We start from the raw sequence: 12,630 nt of genomic DNA, 5'->3' as shown, positions 1-12,630 counted from the left end.
TAAGTATTTCCAATACAAGTGCCCAGAAGTGTACTAAGTATTTCCAATACAAGTGTCCAGTCCCGTAAGTATTTCCAATACAATTGTCCAGTCCCTAGAAGTGTACTAAGTATTTCCAATACAAGTGTCCAGTCCCCAGAAGTGTAGTACGTATTTCCAATACAAGTGTCCAGTCCCAGAAGTGTAGTAAGTATTTCCAATACAGGTGTCCAGTCCCCAGAAGTGTAGTACGTATTTCCAATACAAGTGTCCAGTCCCCAGAAGTGTACTAAGTATTTCCAATACAAGTGTCCAGTCCCTAGAAGTAAGTATTTCCAATACACGTGTCCAGTCCCTAGAAGTAAGTATTTCCAATACAAGTGTCCAGTCCCCAGAAGTGTAGTAAGTATTTCCAATACAAGTGCCCAGTCCCAGAAGTGTAGTAAGTATTTCCAATACAAGTGCCCAGTCCCTAGAAGTAAGTATTTCCAATACAAGTGCCCAGTCCCTAGAAGTAAGTGTAGTAAGTATTTCCAATATAAGTGTCCAGTCCCCAGAAGTGTAGTAAGTATTTCCAATACAAGTGCCCAGTCCCTAGAAGTAAGTATTTCCAATACAAGTGTCCAGTCCCTAGAAGTGTAGTAAGTATTTCCAATACAAGTGTCCAGTCCCTAGAAGTAAGTATTTCCAATACAAGTGTCCAGAAGTGTAGCAAGTATTTCCAATACAAGTGCCCAGTCCCGAGAAGTAAGTATTTCCAATACAAGTGTCCAGTCCCTAGAAGTATACTAAGTATTTCCAATACAAGTGTCCAGTCCCAGAAGTGTAGTAAGTATTTCCAATACAAGTGTCCAGTCCCCAGAAGTGTAGTAAGTATTTCCAATACAAGTGTCCAGTCCCTAGAAGTATACTAAGTATTTCCAATACAAGTGTCCAGTCCCCAGAAGTGTACTAAGTATTTCCAAAACACGTGTCCAGTCCCTAGAAGTAAGTATTTCCAATACACGTGTCCAGTCCCTAGAAGTATTTCCAATACAAGTGTCCAGTCCCCAGAAGTGTAGTAAGTATTTCCAATACAAGTGTCCAGTCCCTAGAAGTATACTAAGTATTTCCAATACAAGTGTCCAGTCCCAGAAGTGTAGTAAGTATTTCCAATACACGTGTCCAGTCCCTAGAAGTAAGTGTAGTATGTATTTCTAATACAAGTGCCCAGTCCGTAGAAGTATACTAAGTATTTCCAATACAAGTGTCCAGTCCCTAGAAGTATACTAAGTATTTCCAATACAGGTGTCCAGTCCCAGAAGTGTAGTAAGTATTTCCAATACACGTGTCCAGTCCCTAGAAGTAAGTGTAGTAAGTATTTCCAATACAAGTGTCCAGTCCCCAGAAGTGTAGTAAGTATTTCCAATACAAGTGCCCAGTCCCTAGAAGTAAGTATTTCCAATACAAGTGTCCAGTCCCCAGAAGTGTAGTAAGTATTTCCAATACAAGTGTCCAGTCCCTAGAAGTATACTAAGTATTTCCAATACAGGTGTCCAGTCCCCAGAAGTGTAGTACGTATTTCCAATACAAGTGTCCAGTCCCAGAAGTGTAGTAAGTATTTCCAATACAAGTGTGCAGTCCCCAGAAGTAAGTATTTCCAATACAAGTGCCCAGTCCCTAGAAGTAAGTGTAGTATGTATTTCCAATACAAGTGTGCAGTCCCCAGAAGTAAGTATTTCCAATACAAGTGCCCAGTCCCTAGAAGTAAGTGTAGTAAGTATTTCCAATATAAGTGTCCAGTCCCCAGAAGTGTAGTAAGTATTTCCAATACAAGTGCCCAGTCCCTAGAAGTAAGTATTTCCAATACAAGTGTCCAGTCCCTAGAAGTGTAGTAAGTATTTCCAATACAAGTGTCCAGTCCCTAGAAGTAAGTATTTCCAATACAAGTGTCCAGAAGTGTAGCAAGTATTTCCAATACAAGTGCCCAGTCCCGAGAAGTAAGTATTTCCAATACAAGTGTCCAGTCCCTAGAAGTATACTAAGTATTTCCAATACAAGTGTCCAGTCCCAGAAGTGTAGTAAGTATTTCCAATACAAGTGTCCAGTCCCCAGAAGTGTAGTAAGTATTTCCAATACAAGTGTCCAGTCCCTAGAAGTGTACTAAGTATTTCCAATACAAGTGCCCAGTCCCTAGAAGTATTTCCAATACAAGTGTCCAGTGCCTAGAAGTAAGTGTAGTGTAGTATGTATTTCCAATACACGTGTCCAGTCCCTAGAAGTAAGTATTTCCAATACAAGTGCCCAGTGCCTAGAAGTAAGTGTAGTAAGTATTTCCAATACAAGTGCCCAGTCCCTAGAAGTAAGTATTTCCAATAAAAGTGTCCAGTCCCTAGAAGTGTACTAAGTATTTCCAATACAAGTGTCCAGTCCCTAGAAGTAAGTATTTCCAATACAAGTGTCCAGTCCCTAGAAGTAAGTATTTCCAATACAAGTGCCCAGTCCCTAGAAGTAAGTATTTCCAATACAAGTGTCCAGTCCCTAGAAGTAAGTATTTCCAATACAAGTGTCCAGTCCCCAGAAGTGTACTAAGTATTTCCAATACAAGTGTCCAGTCCCTAGAAGTAAGTATTTCCAATACAAGTGTCCAGTCCCTAGAAGTAAGTATTTCCAATACACGTGTCCAGTCCCTAGAAGTAAGTGTAGTAAGTATTTCCAATACAAGTGTCCAGTCCCCAGAAGTGTACTAAGTATTTCCAATACAAGTGTCCAGTCCCTAGAAGTAAGTATTTCCAATACAAGTGTCCAGTCCCCAGAAGTGTACTAAGTATTTCCAATACACGTGTCCAGTCCCTAGAAGTAAGTATTTCCAATACAAGTGTCCAGTCCCTAGAAGTGTAGTAAGTATTTCCAATACAAGTGTCCAGTCCCAGAAGTGTAGTAAGTATTTCCAATACACGTGTCCAGTCCCTAGAAGTAAGTATTTCCAATACAAGTGTCCAGTCCCTAGAAGTAAGTATTTCCAATACACGTGCCCAGTCCCTAGAAGCGTAGTAAGTATTTCCAATACAATTGTCCAGTCCCTAGAAGTAAGTGTAGTAAGTATTTCCAATACAAGTGTCCAGTCCCCAGAAGTGTACTAAGTATTTCCAATACACGTGTCCAGTCCCTAGAAGTAAGTATTTCCAATACAAGTGTCCAGTCCCTAGAAGTAAGTATTTCCAATACACGTGCCCAGTCCCTAGAAGTGTAGTAAGTATTTCCAATACAAGTGTCCAGTCCCTAGAAGTAAGTGTAGTAAGTATTTCCAATACAAGTGTCCAGTCCCTAGAAGTGTAGTAAGTATTTCCAATACAAGTGTCCAGTCCCCAGAAGTAAGTATTTCCAATACAAGTGTCCAGTCCCTAGAAGTGTACTAAGTATTTCCAATACACGTGTCCAGTCCCTAGAAGTGTAGTAAGTATTTCCAATACAAGTGCCCAGTCCCTAGAAGTATTTCCAATACAAGTGTCCAGTCCCTAGAAGTAAGTGTAGTAAGTATTTCCAATACAAGTGTCCAGTCCCTAGAAGTAAGTATTTCCAATACAAGTGTCCAGTCCCTAGAAGTAAGTATTTCCAATACACGTGCCCAGTCCCTAGAAGTGTAGTAAGTATTTCCAATACAAGTGTCCAGTCCCTAGAAGTAAGTGTAGTAAGTATTTCCAATACAAGTGTCCAGTCCCTAGAAGTGTAGTAAGTATTTCCAATACAAGTGTCCAGTCCCCAGAAGTAAGTATTTCCAATACAAGTGTCCAGTCCCTAGAAGTGTAGTAAGTATTTCCAATACAAGTGCCCAGTCCCTAGAAGTAAGTGTAGTAAGTATTTCCAATACAATTGTCCAGTCCCTAGAAGTAAGTGTAGTAAGTATTTCCAATACAATTGTCCAGTCCCTAGAAGTAAGTGTAGTAAGTATTTCCAATACAAGTGCCCAGTCCCTAGAAGTAAGTATTTCCAATACAAGTGTCCAGTCCCTAGAAGTAAGTATTTCCAATACAAGTGTCCAGTCCCTAGAAGTAAGTATTTCCAACACAAGTGTCCAGTCCCTAGAAGTAAGTATTTCCAATACAAGTGCCCAGAAGCGTAGTAAGTATTTCCAATACAAGTGTCCAGTCCCTAGAAGTAAATATTTCCAATACAAGTGTCCAGTCCCTAGAAGTAAGTATTTCCAATACAAGTGTCCAGTCCCTAGAAGTAAGTGTAGTAAGTATTTCCAATACAAGTGTCCAGTCCCTAGAAGTAAGTATTTCCAATACAAGTGTCCAGTCCCTAGAAGTAAGTATTTCCAATACAAGTGCCCAGTCCCTAGAAGTAAGTATTTCCAATACAAGTGTCCAGTCCCTAGAAGTAAGTGTAGTAAGTATTTCCAATACAAGTGTCCAGTCCCTAGAAGTAAGTATTTCCAATACAAGTGTCCAGTCCCTAGAAGTAAGTGTAGTAAGTATTTCCAATACAAGTGTCCAGTCCCTAGAAGTAAGTATTTCCAATACAAGTGTCCAGTCCCTAGAAGTAAGTATTTCCAATACAAGTGTCCAGTCCCCAGAAGTGTACTAAGTATTTCCAATACAAGTGTCCAGTCCCGTAAGTATTTCCAATACAAGTGTCCAGTCCCCAGAAGTGTAGTAAGTATTTCCAATACAAGTGTCCAGTCCCTAGAAGTAAGTGTAGTAAGTATTTCCAATACAAGTGTCCAGTCCCTAGAAGTAAGTATTTCCAATACAAGTGCCCAGTCCCTAGAAGTATTTCCAATACAAGTGTCCAGTCCCCAGAAGTAAGTGTAGTGTAGTATGTATTTCCAATACAAGTGTCCAGTCCCTAGAAGTAAGTATTTCCAATACAAGTGCCCAGTCCCAGAAGTGTAGTAAGTATTTCCAATACAATTGTCCAGTCCCTAGAAGTAAGTGTAGTATTTCCAATACAAGTGTCCAGTCCCTAGAAGTAAGTATTTCCAATACAAGTGTCCAGTCCCTAGAAGTAAGTATTTCCAATACAAGTGTCCAGTCCCTAGAAGTAAGTATTTCCAATACAAGTGCCCAGTCCCTAGAAGTATTTCCAATACAAGTGTCCAGTCCCCAGAAGTAAGTGTAGTGTAGTATGTATTTCCAATACAAGTGTCCAGTCCCTAGAAGTAAGTATTTCCAATACAAGTGCTCAGTCCCTAGAAGTAAGTATTTCCAATACAAGTGTCCAGTCCCCAGAAGTGTACTAAGTATTTCCAATACAAGTGTCCAGTCCCGCAAGTATTTCCAATACAATTGTCCAGTCCCTAGAAGTGTAGTAAGTATTTCCAATACAATTGTCCAGTCCCTAGAAGTAAGTGTAGTATTTCCAATACAAGTGTCCAGTCCCTAGAAGTAAGTATTTCCAATACAAGTGTCCAGTCCCTAGAAGTAAGTGTAGTGTAGTATGTATTTCCAATACAATTGTCCAGTCCCTAGAAGTGTAGTAAGTATTTCCAATACAAGTGTCCAGTCCCCAGAAGTGTACTAAGTATTTCCAATACAAGTGTCCAGTCCCCAGAAGTGTACTAAGTATTTCCAATACAAGTGTCCAGAAGTGTACTAAGTATTTCCAATACAAGTGTCCAGTCCCTAGAAGTTTAGTAAGTATTTCCAATACAAGTGTCCAGTCCCCAGAAGTGTACTAAGTATTTCCAATACAAGTGTCCAGTCCCCAGAAGTAAGTGTAGTGTAGTATGTATTTCCAATACAATTGTCCAGTCCCTAGAAGTGTAGTAAGTATTTCCAATACAAGTGTCCAGTCCCCAGAAGTGTACTAAGTATTTCCAATACAAGTGTCCAGTCCCCAGAAGTGTACTAAGTATTTCCAATACAAGTGTCCAGTCCCTAGAAGTATACTAAGTATTTCCAATACAAGTGTCCAGTCCCTAGAAGTGTACTAAGTATTTCCAATACACGTGTCCAGTCCCTAGAAGTAAGTGTAGTAAGTATTTCCAATACAAGTGCCCAGTCCCTAGAAGTAAGTGTACTAAGTATTTCCAATACACGTGTCCAGTCCCTAGAAGTAAGTGTACTAAGTATTTCCAATACAATTGTCCAGTCCCTAGAAGTGTACTAAGTATTTCCAATACAAGTGTCCAGTCCCCAGAAGTGTAGTAAGTATTTCCAATATACATGTCCAGTCCCCAGAAGTAAGTGTAGTAAGTATTTCCAATACAAGTGTCCAGTCCCCAGAAGTGTACTAAGTATTTCCAATACACGTGTCCAGTCCCTAGAAGTAAGTATTTCCAATACAAGTGTCCAGTCCCCAGAAGTAAGTGTAGTGTAGTATGTATTTCCAATACAATTGTCCAGTCCCTAGAAGTGTAGTAAGTATTTCCAATACAAGTGTCCAGTCCCTAGAAGTAAGTATTTCCAATACACGTGTCCAGTCCCTAGAAGTAAGTGTAGTAAGTATTTCCAATACAAGTGCCCAGTCCCTAGAAGTAAGTGTAGTAAGTATTTCCAATATACGTGTCCAGTCCCTAGAAGTGTAGTAAGTATTTCCAATACAAGTGTCCAGTCCCTAGAAGTAAGTATTTCCAATACAAGTGTCCAGTCCCCAGAAGTAAGTGTAGTATGTATTTCCAATACAATTGTCCAGTCCCTAGAAGTGTAGTAAGTATTTCCAATACAAGTGTCCAGTCCCCAGAAGTGTAGTAAGTATTTCCAATACACGTGTCCAGTCCCTAGAAGTAAGTGTAGTAAGTATTTCCAATACAAGTGTCCAGTCCCCAGAAGTAAGTATTTCCAATACAAGTGCCCAGTCCCTAGAAGTAAGTGTAGTAAGTATTTCCAATATACGTATCTAGTCCCCAGAAGTGTACTAAGTATTTCCAATACAAGTGCCCAGTCCCTAGAAGTAAGTGTAGTAAGTATTTCCAATACAAGTGTCCAGTCCCAAGAAGTGTACTAAGTATTTCCAATACACGTGTCCAGTCCCTAGAAGTAAGTATTTCCAATACAAGTGTCCAGTCCCTAGAAGTAAGTATTTCCAATACACGTGCCCAGTCCCTAGAAGTGTAGTAAGTATTTCCAATACAAGTGTCCAGTCCCTAGAAGTAAGTGTAGTAAGTATTTCCAATACAAGTGTCCAGTCCCTAGAAGTGTAGTAAGTATTTCCAATACAAGTGTCCAGTCCCCAGAAGTAAGTATTTCCAATACAAGTGTCCAGTCCCTAGAAGTGTACTAAGTATTTCCAATACACGTGTCCAGTCCCTAGAAGTAAGTGTAGTAAGTATTTCCAATACAAGTGCCCAGTCCCTAGAAGTATTTCCAATACAAGTGTCCAGTGCCTAGAAGTAAGTGTAGTGTAGTATGTATTTCCAATACACGTGTCCAGTCCCTAGAAGTAAGTATTTCCAATACAAGTGTCCAGTGCCTAGAAGTAAGTGTAGTAAGTATTTCCAATACAAGTGCCCAGTCCCTAGAAGTAAGTATTTCCAATAAAAGTGTCCAGTCCCCAGAAGTGTAGTAAGTATTTCCAATACAAGTGCCCAGTCCCTAGAAGTAAGTATTTCCAATACAAGTGTCCAGTCCCTAGAAGTAAGTATTTCCAATACAAGTGCCCAGTCCCCAGAAGTGTACTAAGTATTTCCAATACAAGTGTCCAGTCCCGTAAGTATTTCCAATACAATTGTCCAGTCCCTAGAAGTGTACTAAGTATTTCCAATACAAGTGTCCAGTCCCCAGAAGTGTAGTACGTATTTCCAATACAAGTGTCCAGTCCCAGAAGTGTAGTAAGTATTTCCAATACAAGTGTCCAGTCCCCAGAAGTGTACTAAGTATTTCCAATACAAGTGTCCAGTCCCTAGAAGTAAGTATTTCCAATACACGTGTCCAGTCCCTAGAAGTAAGTATTTCCAATACAAGTGTCCAGTCCCCAGAAGTGTAGTAAGTATTTCCAATACAAGTGCCCAGTCCCAGAAGTGTAGTAAGTATTTCCAATACAAGTGCCCAGTCCCTAGAAGTAAGTGTAGTAAGTATTTCCAATACAAGTGTCCAGTCCCCAGAAGTGTACTAAGTATTTCCAATACACGTGTCCAGTCCCTAGAAGTAAGTATTTCCAATACAAGTGTCCAGTCCCTAGAAGTAAGTATTTCCAATACACGTGCCCAGTCCCTAGAAGTGTAGTAAGTATTTCCAATACAAGTGTCCAGTCCCTAGAAGTAAGTGTAGTAAGTATTTCCAATACAAGTGTCCAGTCCCTAGAAGTGTAGTAAGTATTTCCAATACAAGTGTCCAGTCCCCAGAAGTAAGTATTTCCAATACAAGTGTCCAGTCCCTAGAAGTGTACTAAGTATTTCCAATACAAGTGCCCAGTCCCTAGAAGTATTTCCAATACAAGTGTCCAGTGCCTAGAAGTAAGTGTAGTGTAGTATGTATTTCCAATACACGTGTCCAGTCCCTAGAAGTAAGTATTTCCAATACAAGTGCCCAGTGCCTAGAAGTAAGTGTAGTAAGTATTTCCAATACAAGTGCCCAGTCCCTAGAAGTAAGTATTTCCAATAAAAGTGTCCAGTCCCCAGAAGTGTAGTAAGTATTTCCAATACAAGTGCCCAGTCCCTAGAAGTAAGTATTTCCAATACAAGTGTCCAGTCCCTAGAAGTAAGTATTTCCAATACAAGTGCCCAGAAGTGTACTAAGTATTTCCAATACAAGTGTCCAGTCCCGTAAGTATTTCCAATACAATTGTCCAGTCCCTAGAAGTGTACTAAGTATTTCCAATACAAGTGTCCAGTCCCCAGAAGTGTAGTACGTATTTCCAATACAAGTGTCCAGTCCCAGAAGTGTAGTAAGTATTTCCAATACAGGTGTCCAGTCCCCAGAAGTGTAGTACGTATTTCCAATACAAGTGTCCAGTCCCCAGAAGTGTACTAAGTATTTCCAATACAAGTGTCCAGTCCCTAGAAGTAAGTATTTCCAATACACGTGTCCAGTCCCTAGAAGTAAGTATTTCCAATACAAGTGTCCAGTCCCCAGAAGTGTAGTAAGTATTTCCAATACAAGTGCCCAGTCCCAGAAGTGTAGTAAGTATTTCCAATACAAGTGCCCAGTCCCTAGAAGTAAGTATTTCCAATACAAGTGTCCAGTCCCCAGAAGTGTAGTAAGTATTTCCAATACAAGTGTCCAGTCCCTAGAAGTATACTAAGTATTTCCAATACAGGTGTCCAGTCCCCAGAAGTGTAGTACGTATTTCCAATACAAGTGTCCAGTCCCTAGAAGTAAGTATTTCCAATACAAGTGTCCAGTCCCTAGAAGTAAGTATTTCCAATACAAGTGCCCAGAAGTGTACTAAGTATTTCCAATACAAGTGTCCAGTCCCGTAAGTATTTCCAATACAATTGTCCAGTCCCTAGAAGTGTACTAAGTATTTCCAATACAAGTGTCCAGTCCCCAGAAGTGTAGTACGTATTTCCAATACAAGTGTCCAGTCCCAGAAGTGTAGTAAGTATTTCCAATACAGGTGTCCAGTCCCCAGAAGTGTAGTACGTATTTCCAATACAAGTGTCCAGTCCCCAGAAGTGTACTAAGTATTTCCAATACAAGTGTCCAGTCCCTAGAAGTAAGTATTTCCAATACACGTGTCCAGTCCCTAGAAGTAAGTATTTCCAATACAAGTGTCCAGTCCCCAGAAGTGTAGTAAGTATTTCCAATACAAGTGCCCAGTCCCAGAAGTGTAGTAAGTATTTCCAATACAAGTGCCCAGTCCCTAGAAGTAAGTATTTCCAATACAAGTGCCCAGTCCCTAGAAGTAAGTGTAGTAAGTATTTCCAATATAAGTGTCCAGTCCCCAGAAGTGTAGTAAGTATTTCCAATACAAGTGCCCAGTCCCTAGAAGTAAGTATTTCCAATACAAGTGTCCAGTCCCTAGAAGTGTAGTAAGTATTTCCAATACAAGTGTCCAGTCCCTAGAAGTAAGTATTTCCAATACAAGTGTCCAGAAGTGTAGCAAGTATTTCCAATACAAGTGCCCAGTCCCGAGAAGTAAGTATTTCCAATACAAGTGTCCAGTCCCTAGAAGTATACTAAGTATTTCCAATACAAGTGTCCAGTCCCAGAAGTGTAGTAAGTATTTCCAATACAAGTGTCCAGTCCCCAGAAGTGTAGTAAGTATTTCCAATACAAGTGTCCAGTCCCTAGAAGTATACTAAGTATTTCCAATACAAGTGTCCAGTCCCCAGAAGTGTACTAAGTATTTCCAAAACACGTGTCCAGTCCCTAGAAGTAAGTATTTCCAATACACGTGTCCAGTCCCTAGAAGTATTTCCAATACAAGTGTCCAGTCCCCAGAAGTGTAGTAAGTATTTCCAATACAAGTGTCCAGTCCCTAGAAGTATACTAAGTATTTCCAATACAAGTGTCCAGTCCCAGAAGTGTAGTAAGTATTTCCAATACACGTGTCCAGTCCCTAGAAGTAAGTGTAGTATGTATTTCTAATACAAGTGCCCAGTCCGTAGAAGTATACTAAGTATTTCCAATACAAGTGTCCAGTCCCTAGAAGTATACTAAGTATTTCCAATACAGGTGTCCAGTCCCAGAAGTGTAGTAAGTATTTCCAATACACGTGTCCAGTCCCTAGAAGTAAGTGTAGTAAGTATTTCCAATACAAGTGTCCAGTCCCCAGAAGTGTAGTAAGTATTTCCAATACAAGTGCCCAGTCCCTAGAAGTAAGTATTTCCAATACAAGTGTCCAGTCCCCAGAAGTGTAGTAAGTATTTCCAATACAAGTGTCCAGTCCCTAGAAGTATACTAAGTATTTCCAATACAGGTGTCCAGTCCCCAGAAGTGTAGTACGTATTTCCAATACAAGTGTCCAGTCCCAGAAGTGTAGTAAGTATTTCCAATACAAGTGTGCAGTCCCCAGAAGTAAGTATTTCCAATACAAGTGCCCAGTCCCTAGAAGTAAGTGTAGTATGTATTTCCAATACAAGTGTGCAGTCCCCAGAAGTAAGTATTTCCAATACAAGTGCCCAGTCCCTAGAAGTAAGTGTAGTAAGTATTTCCAATATAAGTGTCCAGTCCCCAGAAGTGTAGTAAGTATTTCCAATACAAGTGCCCAGTCCCTAGAAGTAAGTATTTCCAATACAAGTGTCCAGTCCCTAGAAGTGTAGTAAGTATTTCCAATACAAGTGTCCAGTCCCTAGAAGTAAGTATTTCCAATACAAGTGTCCAGAAGTGTAGCAAGTATTTCCAATACAAGTGCCCAGTCCCGAGAAGTAAGTATTTCCAATACAAGTGTCCAGTCCCTAGAAGTATACTAAGTATTTCCAATACAAGTGTCCAGTCCCAGAAGTGTAGTAAGTATTTCCAATACAAGTGTCCAGTCCCAGAAGTGTAGTAAGTATTTCCAATACAAGTGCCCAGTCCCTAGAAGTAAGTATTTCCAATACAAGTGTCCAGTCCCTAGAAGTGTAGTAAGTATTTCCAATACAAGTGTCCAGTCCCTAGAAGTAAGTATTTCCAATACAAGTGTCCAGAAGTGTAGCAAGTATTTCCAATACAAGTGCCCAGTCCCTAGAAGTAAGTATTTCCAATACACGTGTCCAGTCCCTAGAAGTATTTCCAATACAAGTGTCCAGTCCCCAGAAGTGTAGTAAGTATTTCCAATACAAGTGTCCAGTCCCTAGAAGTATACTAAGTATTTCCAATACAAGTGTCCAGTCCCAGAAGTGTAGTAAGTATTTCCAATACACGTGTCCAGTCCCTAGAAGTAAGTGTAGTATGTATTTCTAATACAAGTGCCCAGTCCGTAGAAGTATACTAAGTATTTCCAATACAAGTGTCCAGTCCCTAGAAGTATACTAAGTATTTCCAATACAGGTGTCCAGTCCCCAGAAGTGTAGTACGTATTTCCAATACAAGTGTCCAGTCCCCAGAAGTGTACTAAGTATTTCCAATACAAGTGTCCAGTCCCTAGAAGTAAGTATTTCCAATACACGTGTCCAGTCCCTAGAAGTAAGTGTAGTATGTATTTCCAATACAAGTGTGCAGTCCCCAGAAGTAAGTATTTCCAATACAAGTGTCCAGTCCCTAGAAGTAAGTGTAGTAAGTATTTCCAATACAAGTGTCCAGTCCCTAGAAGTAAGTATTTCCAATACAAGTGTCCAGTGCCCAGAAGTGTAGCAAGTATTTCCAATACAAGTGTCCAGTCCCGAGAAGTAAGTATTTTGAATACAAGTGTCCAGTCCCTAGAAGTATTTCCAATACAAGTGTCCAGTCCCCAGAAGTGTAGTAAGTATTTCCAATACAAGTGTCCAGTCCCTAGAAGTATACTAAGTATTTCCAATACAAGTGCACTGTGCCAAGAAGTATAGTAAGTATTTCCAATACAAGTGCTCAGTCCCTAGAAGTGTAGTAAGTATTTCCAATACAAGTGTCCAGTCCCTAGAAGTATACGAAGTATTTCCAATACAAGTGTCCAGTCCCCAGAAGTATACTAAGTATTTCCAATACAAGTGTCCAGTCCCCAGAAGTAAGTATTTCCAATACAAGTGTCCAGTCCCTAGAAGTAAGTATTTCCAATACAAGTGTCCAGTCCCTAGAAGTAAGTATTTCCAATACAAGTGTCCAGTCCCCAGAAGTAAGTATTTCCAATACAAGTGTCCAGTCCCTAGAAGTAAGTATTTCCAATACA

The sequence above is a fragment of the Triturus cristatus genome, chromosome 4_1, assembly GCF_964204655.1.
Source record: "Triturus cristatus chromosome 4_1, aTriCri1.1, whole genome shotgun sequence".
Classification (NCBI taxonomy): Eukaryota; Metazoa; Chordata; class Amphibia; order Caudata; family Salamandridae; genus Triturus; species Triturus cristatus.
The sequence above is the reverse complement of the archived record's forward strand: the minus strand, read 5'-3'. Positions refer to the sequence as shown.